The sequence below is a fragment of the Theropithecus gelada genome, chromosome 9 (assembly GCF_003255815.1).
Source record: "Theropithecus gelada isolate Dixy chromosome 9, Tgel_1.0, whole genome shotgun sequence".
NCBI lineage: Eukaryota > Metazoa > Chordata > Mammalia > Primates > Cercopithecidae > Theropithecus > Theropithecus gelada.
Genome location: NC_037677.1, coordinates 42,662,089 through 42,674,659, shown reverse-complemented (window position 1 = coordinate 42,674,659; position 12,571 = coordinate 42,662,089).

The window sequence follows — 12,571 nt, the reverse complement described above, 5'->3', positions numbered from 1 at the left end:
GGTGAGTGTCTCCTCTCTTGCCATCCTAATATGCACTGTGTGCAGGACAAGAGTGCTCACCCATTGACTGTATCCCTGCATGACTTGACTTGGGCTCAGCCTGTTTGGCAGGTGGTCTCTGAGGTTCCCACCTGTAAAAGTGGTGACCACACTGCACACGAAGTGCTCAGCACTTTAGCGCCACTTTCCAAAGGTCTGGCTGGAGCTCTCTGATTATCATCACTGGCTGCATGGAACATCCCTACAGACTGTCGTTAGTTATTGAACACCCCTGGGTTGTGCATGCAGATGGCCTATTGTGAGGTTTGTGGAAAGGCAGGAGACAACTGAGGGAGGTGAGTGTGGCACTCTGGTTGCCTAATGAGGCATTCAGGAAGGGTAGTACCTGCACCCCTTTCCTGTGCTGTTCCTTCACTTGCTGCCACCACACATGCTTTCCTGACCTCTAAGAGTGTCAAGATGCACATGCCTGGTGGCCCATGGTCCAGGTGCTGATGAGAAGAGAAAAAGGTACCAGTTCTCCCCAGATTACCAGTGGAAGTAACTCTCCTGCTCTCCCAATGCAAAACCCCTCTCCAGTGTGCCTGAGCATGGCCTGACAGTGCTGCTTGCCAACATGCCACAGGGTGAACCTTGCAGTCATGGGGTCTGATGGCCTACACCTGGGCCACAGACTATACGACGTTACCCTGAGCATCCATTGTGCTTTGTGAGTTTGTCCCCTCTCCAAAAGTCATGTTGAGGCTGGGTGCAGTGGCTCAACAAATCCCAGCACTTTGGGAGGCCGAGCACAAATCCCAGCACTTTGGGAGGCCGGGACAGGAGGATCACTTGAGGTCAGGAGTTTAAGACCAGCCTGGTCAACATGGTGAAACCCCATCTCTACTAAAAATACAAAAATTAGCTGGACGTGGTGCGTGCCTGTAATCCCAACTACTCAGGAGGCTGAGTCAGGAGAACCACTTGAACCCAGGAGGCAGAGATTGCAGTGGGTTGAGTTGGCACCACTGCACTCCAGCTTAGGCAAGAGAGCAAGACTCTGTCTCACAACAAAACAAAACAAAAAACAAGTCATGTTGAAACTGAATCCTCAGTGCAACAACTTGCAAAGGTTTGGCCTTTGGGAGGTGGTAAGGCCATCATGAGCCCTCCACCTCATGAATGATTAGTGAGCTTAGGAGCAGGCTGGATAGAACACACTAGGCCTCTTTTTGCTGCCCCCTGCCCCCACATTCTGACACGTGAGGGCCCAGTGTCACTCCCCTCAAGAAGAAACGGCAAGGAGGGGTTGCCTTCGAAGCCGAGACCTGGTCCTCACCGGATACTCACCTTTCTGGCGCTTTCATCTTGGACTTCCCTGCCTCCAGAGCTGTGAGAGGTAAATTTCTATTGTTTTAAACGACCTAGTCTCAGGTGGTTTGTTATAGTAGCACAAATGGACAAAGACAAAATGTCTCTTGGAAATTTGGCATTTGGCCATGCTACAGTCTCATCTCTGCACATGAGGAATATGTTGGGACACTATTGAAAAAAATCAAACTCAACACCTAACAGCATGGTCCCAATGCTGCCTAAGACATTTATCAGATTATATTCAGGGGAAACTGTGAGACTATTATGAGTGTGTGTGTGTGCATGCAGCCTATGTGTATGTGAGGTGAGGTTGGGAGAGAGATTTATAATACCCCAGTTAATAGTTAATCTGAACGATTGCTTGAGCCCAGGAGTTCAAGGCTGCAGTGAGCTACCGTGGTGCCACTGCACTCCAGCCTGGGTGACAGAGTGAGACTCCGTCTCTTTGAAAAACAAAAGGCCGGGTGCGGTGCGGTGGCTCACGCCTATAATTCCAGCACTCTGGGAGGCTGAGGCGGGCAGATTGCGAGGAGATCGAGATCATCCTGGCTGGCTAACATGGCGAAACCCCGTCTCTACTAAAAGTACAAAAAGCTGGGTGTTGTGGCGGGCGCCTGTAGTCCCAGCTACTGCGGAGGCTGAGGCAGGAGAATGGTGTGAACCTGGGAGGCAAAGCTTGCACTGAGCTGAGATGACGCTACTGCACTCCAGCCTGGACAACAGAGCCAGACTCCTTCTCAAAAAAAAAAAAAAAAAAAAAAAATCTGAGGAAAAGTATCCTGTGTCGATCATCTGGAAGTAAACAGTGGGTTTGGAATATGCACACCGTAGAGAAACCCTAAAGCAAAATGCATCTATGTCTGTGTGTAGTAATAGCAGACTGGCATCTTTGCAGATTCAAACTGTGAACTAGAGCAAGGCATCCTGACTCTGGTCCCACAGGTTCACATGGAAAGAGACAACACGAATGAAGGAATTGTGGGAAAGACAGGCATCTTGATAAACCACATTTCTTTTTTAAGAATATTTTTGAGGCACCAGTGGAAGCAGACATAGGTTGGTAATCTGTGATGTATTCTTGGAAGGTACCACTTGAAGAGAGGAGACACAGACAAAAATAAATTTTGCCAAAAATTAATTTATAACAAAAAGAGCAGCGAGGTGCATGTAAATATATACAAAATATTAACAGTGTCAGAAGATGAACATCCTGCTTTGTTCAGTGATTTCATGGAGTTACTGTTTTGCATTTCTTTGTCATGTTCTCTGTCTACATGTTTAAAGGGAGGATTACATGTGAACACTATTCAGTATTATGCATCTAAGCTTGTGCTATCAATCATTGGTAGATAGATAGATAACTTCTAGTTCCCATCTCCCCCAGTAAGCGCTAAGATGCAAGCCCTCTGTGATGAACTGACATCAAGACGAAATATAGTATCCCCGTTTTCTCTGCATCAGCCTGCCTTCAGGCTTGCCCTGTGAACTCACCAAAGGGAGTGAAGTGTGGATGTGTCTCTTATACCTATTTTCACTTTGGTTCAGTTCTAGTTTGTGCATTGTCCAGACTGCCCAGGATGTGACGATCGCAGGGAGGAGGTCGTGTTATAAAAACTCTTTGGCTCCTTAGGATTCAGCAAAGGTATCCACTGCCTGGTGTCTGTGGTGCCTGCAGGACAGTGTGGAGCTTGGAAACAATCACGTAGGCCATGAAGGGAGGCCAGAGACTTAAGCGGTGTCCACAAGGCAGAGAAAAGACGCTCCTTTTGGGTTTCCAAGTGGTCAGTTTCCTCTTGCATTAGTCTTGTTCCAGGACATGGTGTGTCCGCTTGTTTATCCTCCTGTGGATCACGCTAGTTCTTCATCCTGAGGAGGAGCTGGATGGGGTGGTGAGAAGGACGCCTTCTCCCTCCTAAACCCGAAGCCCTAGTGAACTCTGCAGGGCATCGAGCAGAACCTGAAACATCCTGGCAGCGGGCCGTGGAGGGTTCTCCTGTCCTAATCCTAACTGGTGATGCTGATTTCTGAAACTCTGAGGTTGTCAGGAGTTAATCTAAAAGGCATGAGGTGAGGCCGGGCACAGTGGCTCACGCCTGTACTCCCACCACTTTGGGAGGCCAAGGTGGGTGGATCACCTGAGGTCAGGAGTTTGAGACCAGCCTGGCCAACATGGCAAAAACCCGTCTCTACTAAAAATACAAAATTTAGCAGGGCTTGGTGGCGAGTGCCTGTACTCCTAGCTACTTAGGAGGCTGAGGCAGGAAAATCCCTTGAACCTGGGAGGCGGAGGTTGGAGTGAACCGAGATGGCACCATTGCACTCTAGCCTGGGTGACAAGAGCGAAACTCTGTCTCAAAAAAGAAAAAAAAAGAGGCTCAAAGGAAGGGGATGGCCCCTTGCTCGGCCATGCCCTAGGCTGCTGCAGGTGTGTCCATGTGAGCACGTTGTGGAGTGTTCCCTGTCCCCAGATGACGATTTGATCACCACGCCCTGGGGCTGCTCACGCCACCATTGCCTAAGGTGGGCTGTGTCTTGCTGACCTTGTTGTGATCCTCTCTCAGGATGACCAGATGGAGGCTGAGTAGTGTCCTTGAAGGGCAGAACTGCCAGGCTAGTGCCGTCACTGTCCTTGTCATTCTGGCAATTTCCTTGATACACATGCCAGAAAGGAGACAAGTGGGTGAGATCACCCCTCCAAGAGTTGGTCCTGTTGACATATGGATCCTGAGAGATCTCCTGGCACAACCCAGGTGGACTGGGGCAGCATGGCCCTTGGTGCCTGGCTCACACAGCCTCCACAGACCTGCTTAGTGGAGGATGGGCTGGTACAGATGACCAATGGCTGCTGGGGGAGTTGGAGGGAGGCCTGTGCGCCGAGCTCCTTGGGCATTGCACAGGTTGCTGTGCTGCAGCTGAGCAGTAGGGCAAGGTCTGTGACTGGGGCTGCTGGGGAATTCATGGGGCTGCCTCTGCTCTGGCCTGGGTGCCGAGCTCTTCGGTTCTGAGCCCACATCTAAGAGAAAGGGAAACAAAGATGTCGGAAGATGTAAGAGGTTCCAGCTTCATTTGCTCATCTGTGAGGCAGATGTGACCATCTGTGGGGCTTTATCTCGATGATTCTGTACATAACATTTAGTCTGCAAAATATGGATGAGTTAGGGGAATTATTGCCATTCCACAAATGGATCCCACATTGATTTGCTAGAATGTCAGGATTTTCCCACAAAAGAGAGGACCCTAGATAATTAGATTATTACACCTGGGGGTTAGTGGAGGGGCAAGGTCTACACTGTTGTCTAGTGCCTAGAAGCCTAGCATGGAGATAAAGGTCACAACACATAAGACATAAGACAAATATGACATAAGACGAATAAGATACATAAGACAGCACCCTCATAACAAAACTCTCAACTTCTTTCAAGATACCTGCTCCCATTTCTCTAGTACCATCTCAGCGGGCAATACCACTTCCAAAATTATGGGACAAATTGTGCACCACAGACAGAAAACTAACCTAGATTCTGGATTCTGGAATGCTTCTTTGTTTTGCCAGCTCTTCCTTGATGGCATTTCCAGGGAATTGGTTCCTTTGAAAAGCTTGAAGGAGGACACCTGTCTGTGGTTTCGTGATGGCGTCACTTTTGTCTCCCTCCTTTGGTTAAGCATTCTATAGGAAAACACAAGAAGAAAAGAGGGCTTTCAGGCCATCTTCACATCAACCCTAAGACAGACATTTTCAAATATTGTTCTCACCACCCTTACTCCCTCCCAGGCCCCTGAGGTGCTCATGCTCTGATCCTAGCCTTTGGATTAAACCCCTGCAGTGCTGGAAGAAGAGGACTCTGCACTGCTTGCCAGGACTGGAAGATCCATGGCCTTCCTTTCTTCCTAATTGCCTTCCCTGCTTCCTAACTACCTTCCCACGAGATGGGGATGGTGGTCACGTCTCCAACACTAGCATGCTGGTAGAGACATCAGCATTCTCTGCAACAAATTTGGAAACAGCCTAGAGAGACGTTTCTACTTCAAAGAGTTGTGCTGAGGACGTGCACTGGCACTGCTGGGGACTCACCTGGGGCCCAGGGCTGAGGCTTCTCATATCCGTGGAGCTGCTGTCCTCCCGAGGAGTGTCCTCATTGCAGCCAGCTCAGCCTCAGGTGTCTTCTCTGGTTTTGAAACCAAATCTAAGTGGGAAAAGAAGATTCAAGCTTTATCGGATTTAGTCTACATAATTTTAAGTATCTATTTGAGCCCAATACCAGGAATCACTTCCTTCTCTGTCCCATCTGTGGTCTCCAAACGAAAGGTCCCTGGGTTAGGAGACATTGGCTGGCATCCTAAAGCCAGAGCTGGCCGACGGGTGTGTGTCCACTCTTCCTTCACCTCTTCCCCACCCCACACTTGTTTTTGTCTCACGCCCACTTGCGCTCTCTGCCTCCCTCTCAGCTTTAGGTCTCACAAAGGCTTTGGTTAAGGACTGACTGACTTTCCTTGGCTCTCTGTCATCTCCCCAGAGTCAAAGGCATTTCATAACACACAATCCATGTGAAGGAACATCTGATGAAAATTCATTTAAAGCGAAGCTCACTAATTACCAGTACTTACTGCTGAGCCTGGAATCATTCATATATACATTAGAGTTCATTCATTCCAGATGCAATACTAGATAAAGAGACCCCTGTGAATCAAATAGCTGACTCTGAATAGATTGTGACTGCCATAATCAAACCCTGTGGCTGCCTTCTCCTTACTGGAGGGCATAGAGGAATTTGTTTTGAGACAGAGTCTCACTGCAATGCCCAGGCTGGAGTACAATGGTGGGATCTTGGCTCACTGCAACCTCCGCCTTGTCACTTGAAATACGATCAGGAAAGAAGTCTTAAACACGGCTGGAAATGTGGAGGCAACAAATACATTAGTGAACACCCTGGCAGATCCAGCCTCATTCTACATGGTTTCTTGTGCTTTCCTTCTGAACCATCAGTTCTAGTGGGCCAGTTGCCAGTAGTCCAGCCAATCTCCATGTCTTCCCATGGGACACACTTTTTTTTTTTTGAGACAGATTGTCGCTCTTATTGCCCAGGCTGGAGTGCAATGATGCAATCTGGGCTCCCTGCAACCTCCGCCTCCCAGGTTCAAGCGATTCTTTTGTCTCAGGTCTCAGCCTCCCGAGTAGCTGGGATTACAGGAACATACCACCACGCCTGGCTAATTTTTGTATTTTTAGTAAAGACGAGGTTTCACCATGTTGGCCAGGCTGGTCTCGAACTCCTGCCTCGGCCTCCAAAAGTGCTGGGATTACCAATGTGAACCACTGCCACCAGCCTGGGACACACTTTCATTTTGGGATTTGATGTAGCACTCTGACACCTGGACTGGGTGCATAAAGAGAAGGAAATACGTGTTCACCTGGCCTACCTGAAACTCAGATCCCTGTATTTCAGGGCTTACTCAGGATTATGGCATTTGATGTAAAACAGTGACTGTAGGCTTTTCTTCAACAGAGTCCCTTTTACTTAGTTGTTGACAGTCTGGATACACTTCTCCTTGTGTGATTGTGATCTTTCCATCTATTTCTTTCTTAACTGGAGAAACAGAATGGTTTTACTTTATTTATTTATTGAGACAGAGTCTCGCTCTGTCACCCAGGCTGGAGTGCAGTGGCGTGATCTGAGCTCACTGCAACCTCTGCCTCCCGGGTTCAAGCAGTTCTCTGCCACAGATGCCCGCTACCATACCTGGCTAATTTTTGTATTTTTAGTAGAGATGGGGTCTCACCATCTTGGCCAGGCTGGTCTTGAACTCCTGACCTCGTGATCCACCCGCCTTGGCCTCCCAAAGTGCTGGGATTACAGGCATGAGCCACCGCACCCAGCCGGTTTTATTTTTATATCATTATTCCACTCAAAATATTCCAAAATGGGATTAGGCATTAAACTCTGCAGTGTGTAAAGCCCACATAAAAACACTTAGTAGAGGCTAGGCACAGTGGCTTACTCCTGTAACTCCAGCACTTTGGGAGGCCAAGGTGCGCGGGTCACTTGAGGCCAGGAGTTTGAGACCAGCCTGGCCAACATGGCAAAACCCCATATCTACTAAAACTATGAAAATTAGCCAGGTATGGCACACACATGTAATCCCAGCTACTCGGGAGGGTAAGGGATAAGAATGGCTTGAACCCAGGAGGTGGAGGTTGCAGTGAGTTGAGATTGCATCACTGCACTCCAGCCTGGGTGACAGAGTAAGACTCTGTCTCAAAACAAAACAGTAGAAAGAAACAAAAACCATGGGATGAGAAATGGGACTTTATGGCAGCCCTGACCTCACTGTCCTTAATATTACCTATTAAAGAACAAGCATTCTGAGCATTCTGTAATATTGGTTCCAGGTATCAATGACAACCTATCATGATCATGGTGACCATATTACCTATATTCTCTAGAGCATGCAAATATGATTTAATTTTCTCCTGTCAGGAAAAAGGCCCAATTGAACTTCCTCCCCCTCCCCACACAATGAATACAACAGATCACGTGTTCCATGACTGGTAAAAGGCAGAGATAGGAGTCTTTCAGTTCATTCTTAACATGGTATGATAGGAGACTGCTTAGCCCAGCTTCTCTTTCTTCTTTGACCCCAAGGAAATGAAATGGAAATACAAGCCCACCTGTATCCTAGACTCCAGACTGCCGATTTCTTTGGCCAGTTGTTTTCTGGTTGGTATGCCAGGGTAGGCGTTCTGCTTAAACAATGCTTGAAGGGCATCCTTTTGACTTGAGTTCCAAACAGTTCTTTGTTGAGATTCTCTTGGGAGACAGCCTGGTATAGAGAAATGGGTCAAAGCCATGGGAAGGATTTGTTGTGGATTCATATCTGTGATGCAGGTACAGGCCTTCTATTGATACCAGGTTGAAGGTGTTGAGTCCCAGGGGTCACTCTGTGTTTGTACTTTTTGGATACACACTCCATGATTAACTGGGTGCAGGGCATTACACAGATTAGAAAGGGTGATAGCCTTCATCCAGAGATCCACACCAAAAACTGAACCTCATGCCATTCATAACATTACACACAAACAACTGAGAAACCAGTTGAAAAAGGGGAGATGAATGAAACATTTAATTTCAAAATGTGAAAACCAAATTTGGACTTTCTGGGTTAAACATATATAGGGCAAGGGTTGAAAAACTACCTGTTGCTCTCTGTGCTCTCTACATGAGTAACAGAATCAATCGTTCCCCAACCCTCACATCACACAGTATACCCACGTAACAAAACTGCACATGTACCCCCTGAATCTAAGATAAAAATAGAAATTATTTTTTAAATTGTCAAAAAAAAAAAAAAGGATGTTATCTTCGAAAGGTGGTCATTAGGCTGAACCTTGATGTGGTAGGAGGGAGGCATGTAGCTGAATCCCAGTGTTTATATCTGGAGAGGAGAGTGAATGGACTTGCGTCCCCCGTGCAGGGACAATGACCAGCAGGGGTGTCAAGATCTGTTGTAATATTTGCAGCATTACTGAAGATCTGTGTAGCACACTGGTTCCCAGGGAACTCTTGGCAGGAATCAGGATGCATCTATGTCACTCCTTGTAAAATTGAAAGGGAAACAACAGGAACAACAAAAAACCCGCCAACATTTCCTAGAATTTATGACACCAGACATTTTCTGAGAGCTGTGTGGCAGCCTTCGTAGTGGAGAAAACAGTTTTTGTCCCACATCTGCATTCATCTGGGTCACTGTGCTTCACTCACATGGCATTGCAGTACTGTGAGATACACCACAGATACAGTCAGCTTTGTCCTGGGACTGGATGTTAGAGATGGTTAAGGAGTGGTCAGCCTCAGACCTGGAGCCTAAGAAGTGATCAGGGATCCCCTCTCCCTTGCCGTGGTTTCCATCACTCTTAAGACACATCACACACCAAGGGGCTTCCCTGACTATGCTACCGTGCAGTGCTGTAGGTGCTATGTTTACTGCTCAGCTTGCAGGTGAGCTTGGCTGAGGCTCCCAGGCTGGGAGAGGGACACTGAAAAACTCATTACATCCTGGAGGAAGGAGAAGAGGGGACAGTTCTGTCATGAATGTGAGATCAGGATGCTGAGGGCCATCTTGACCTGTGCCGTGAAGGAGGAGGATGAAGAGGAGGAGTAGGGTGTATGCCACAGTCCAGATACTCCAGTGCTCTACCAAGGCGGCCTTGCTGCAGGCCTCTTATCCACCCTCCAGACCCTGGAGAAACAGGGGCCCTTCCTGCAAATCCTTGGCCAACCAAACCCTGGCTGGGTCTTTCCTGCTGCCCTGTGGCGGAGTGTCATTTCTGGGAGGCGTGCGCCTGTGCTCAGCCTGGCTTGAGGCTCTGCAGGGGCCCAGGGAGGACTCAGCTGCTAGCCTAGTGAGTCCTGAGTGGAGGCCAGGATCAGTGTCTATTTCCCCATTTCCGCAGCTGAGAGCCCCACAGGTTCCCTCAGGGCAGGCCCACAGGCTCTTTGTGACTAGAGGAGGGGTGGTTTTCACAGAGGCTCCTGCTTCCACCTAGGCCAGGACCCCTGCCCACTTCCTGCCCAATGACAGAACGAGGTTCTTCCTCAGGGCAGCTCCTGATGTCTCAGTCTTTCGTTTTCTATGTAGGCCTCCTCAGTGGGAACAGGGTGCACAATTCTCACTTTATAAAGAGTTCTTAAGGGAAGGGTTATCTCATATACAAATCGCACCTGAAATAAGCATACATTATCTACAAGCAGGGGCGATTCAGCCCTGAATCCACTTCCCAGGGCACTCATGAAGCCAGGTTTCTCTCCCCATTTGATTGCTCGAGAGATCAGCACATAGCGAGCAGTCTGGTGAGTGCTGGGGAGGACACATTCACTGGATTGATAGATCCACTGAATTCTCTGTCAAGTGAGGAGAACCCTGGGAGTGGAAGGAGAAAGTACTGGAGAATCAGAAGCCTTGGGGCGTTTTCTGAAGTGAGGGGTTAGAGAGATTCACTAAAGGAAGGGGATGCAAGTGACAACTTCCAGGGTCTGAAAAACTTCCCGTGACTTTTTGGACATAGAGAACTTGCTGACTAAGTGAGGAGGTCACAGGGGAGAAGGAGATGATAGGAAAGAAAGAGAGACTGAAGAATCAAGATGGAAAATTGTGAATCAGAGATGAGGAATGGGAGAGGGTGAGGATGTTCCACACTTTAGCAAAGACTGGAGGAGGCGCCAGTGGGGAGATTGAACAGGAGTCAGAGGGGAGATCGAGGTTTGGAGTGTATTTACTTTCATTTCTGGTGTTTCTTGAAGTGGCACCTCTGTCAGCTTCTCAGCTGTCCTCTCTAGCCATCTTCTGGCCTGGACTGGGAATTTTTTTTTTTTTTTTTTTTTTTTCCTGAGATGGAGTCAGCTGTGTCACCCAGACTAGAGTGCAATGGCATGATCTCAGCTCACTGCAACCTCCGCCTCCCGGGTTCAAGCAATTCTCCTGTCTCAGCCTCCTGAGTAGCTGGGACTACAGGTGCCTGCCACCACAGCTGGCCAATTTTTGTATTCTTAGTAGAAACGGGGTTTCACCTTGTTGATCAGGCTGGTCTCAAACTCCTAACTTCAGGTGATCCAACTACCTCGGCCTCCCAAAGTGCTGGGAATATAGGCATGAGCCACAGCGCCCAGCCCTGGACTGGGAAAATTTTAAGTCAAAAGTCTTTAGTTCTCTCTGCAAGAGATTACTCTTTGATTTCTGTCTGCTCATGGCTTTCCTTCTTGTTTTCCACAGTTCTTATGAATTTGAGGATATTAAAATATGTATGGGAAAATTTGGGGGAAGGACCCTTTAGAAATGCAACATCAGGTCCTATTCCAGACCCATGGAATCAGAATTCACACTTTATATGATCTCAGATGATGTGCACGCACAGTAACATCTGAAAAGCTCTGGTCTGACTCAGGCATGAAAACACTGGTGGGTGTTGGTGACAGACTGTTTCTCATGCCTCAGTCTAGTCTCCTTCCTGCAAACTTGCCCAGCAAGCTCCCTGCCTGCACTCTTATCTTGAGCAGGAGATGCCAGGCATGCTGCACCTAAGGCTTCCCACGGAGGCATCTCCCCTGAGCTCACAGATCCATAGAGTTTCAATAACAAGATGATCTGCACATTTTTATTGATATTAATAAGCAATTAGAATTAGCTAAAAATCAGTATGTATTAGAACCTATGCTAAAAATAAAATTGTGGTTGGGCGCAGTGGCTCACACCTATAATCTCAGCATTTTGGGAGGCCGAGGTGGGCAGATCACCTGAGCTCAGGAATTTGAGAATACCCTGGGAAACATGGTGAAACCCTGTGTCTCCTAAAATACGAAAAATTATTGCGAGGCTGAGGTGGGCAGATCACCTGAGGTCAGGAGTTTGAGACCAGCCTGGCCAACATGGTGAAACTCTGTGTCTACTAAGAATACAAAAATTATCTGGGCGTGGTGGGAGGCACCTGTAATCTCAGCTACTTGTCAGGCTGAGGCAGGAGAATTGCTTGAATCCTGAGGTGGAGGTTGCATGAGTTGAGATCGCACCATTGCACTCCAGCCTGGGGGACAAGAGTGAGACTTTCTCTCAAAAAAAAAAAAAAAAAAAAGCCAGGCATGGTGGTGCGTGTCTGTAGTCCCAGCTACTGGGGAGGCTGAGGCACAAGAATCACTTGAGCCCTGGAGGCAGCTGTTGCGGTGAGCCGAGATTACACCACTGCACTCCAACTTGGGCTACACAGTGAAACTCGGTCTCAAAAAAAATATATATATATATGTGTGTGTGTGTGTGTGTGTATATATATATATATAATTATGCAGGCGTTATATACTTACGTTGTCTTCACGACCAGGGAATTATTTAAATTAACCTAAAATGACACTAGTGGTATATAAAATATAGAAAGATAAACAAAAATAATCATAATTGTGTAAATATTAGGGACATACATGAAAGAAATGCATGCAAATTCAAAATATAGGTATATTGATTTGTCTTAGTATATTAGCTTCCTAGGCCTGAAATCACATGACCATGAACTGGGTGGGTTAAAACAACAGAAATGTCTCAGTTCTCGGAGCCAGTAGTGCAAAATCCATAGGAAGGGCCAGGTTTCCTCTGATGCTTCTAGGGGAAACCTGTCCTTCCTGGCTCCTGGTGGTTTCTCATTTCTTTCCTGCTGCTCCTCTTTGCCATCCTTCCTCCA